Genomic DNA, 1486 nt, shown 5'->3' with positions numbered 1-1486 from the left:
AAATGGGGGGGGGGAATGGAAACGGAAATCCAATGAAAGGGCGGGAGGGGCCGGGGCGCGGGAAGAAATGGGGAAAATAAAAATAAATGGGGAAATAAGGGAGAAATCAAAAAGAAATGGGGAAAAGTGAAGGGGAGTGAAAAGGAAATGGGGAAAATAAGGGAGAAATAAAAATGAATGGGGGAATTAAAAATAAATGGGGGAATGAAAAAGAAATGGGGAAAAGTGAAGGGGAATAAAAAGGAAATGGGGGAAATAAGGGAGAAATCAAAAATAAACGGGGGAAAGTGAAGGGGAGTGAAAAGGAAATGGGGGAAATAAGGGAGAAATAAAAATGAATGGGGGAATTAAAAATAAATGGGGAAATTAAAAAAAATGGGGAAATTAAAAAGAAATGGGGAAATTAAAAAGAAATGGGGAAAATGGGGGGGAAATAAAAATAAATGGGGAAAGTAAGGGAGAAATAAAAATGAATGGGGGAATTAAAAAGAAATGGGGAAATTAAAAAGAAATGGGGAAAATGGGGGGGGAAATAAAAATAAATGGGGAAAGTAAGGGAGAAATAAAAATGAATGGGGGAATTAAAAAGAAATGGGGGAATTAAAAAGAAATGGGGAAATTAAAAAGAAATGGGGAAATTAAAAAGAAATGGGGAAAATGGGGGAGGGAAATAAAAATAAATGGGGAAAGTAAGGGAGAAATAAAAATGAATGGGGGAATTAAAAAGAAATGGGGAAATTAAAAAGAAATGGGGAAAATGGGGGAGGGAAATAAAAATAAATGGGGAAAGTAAGGGAGAAATAAAAATGAATGGGGGAATTAAAAAGAAATGGGGAAATTAAAAAGAAATGGGGAAAATGGGGGGGAAATAAAAATAAATGGGGAAAGCAAGGGAGAAATAAAAATGAATGGGGGAATTAAAAATGAATGGGGGAATTAAAAATAAATGGGGAAAAGTGAAGGGGATTAGAAGGGAAATGGGGAAAATTAAAAGAAAAATGGAGGGAAATAAAATAAATGGGTCAATTAAAAATAATGGGAATTTTAAAGAAATGGGGAAATCGAAAATAAATGGGGAGAATAAAAATAAATGGGGAAAAGTGAAGGGGATTAGAAGGGAAATGGGGAGAATTAAAAGAAAAATGGAGGGAAATAAAATAAATGGGTCAATTAAAAATAATGGGAATTTTAAAGAAATGGGGAAATCGAAAATAAATGGGGGGAATAAAAATAAATGGGGAAAAGTGAAGGGGATTAAAGGGGAAATAGGGAAAATTAAAAGACAAATGGGGGAGCGGGGCAAAATTATAAAATAAATGGGGAAAATAAGGGGCAATAAAAATAAATGGTATTAAAACAAATGGGGAAAAGTGACGGGGATTAAAAGGGAAATGGGGAAAATTAAATTCCCTCCGAATTTCCCCCCAAATTCCCCGGAAATCCCCCCCGATCCCCGCGGCTGCTCCAGGTGACCCACGCAGGGAAT

This window comes from Lonchura striata, chromosome 30 (assembly GCF_050655825.1).
Source record: "Lonchura striata isolate lonStrDom1 chromosome 30, ASM5065582v1, whole genome shotgun sequence".
Lineage (NCBI taxonomy): Eukaryota > Metazoa > Chordata > Aves > Passeriformes > Estrildidae > Lonchura > Lonchura striata.
The sequence above is the reverse complement of the archived record's forward strand: the minus strand, read 5'-3'. Positions refer to the sequence as shown.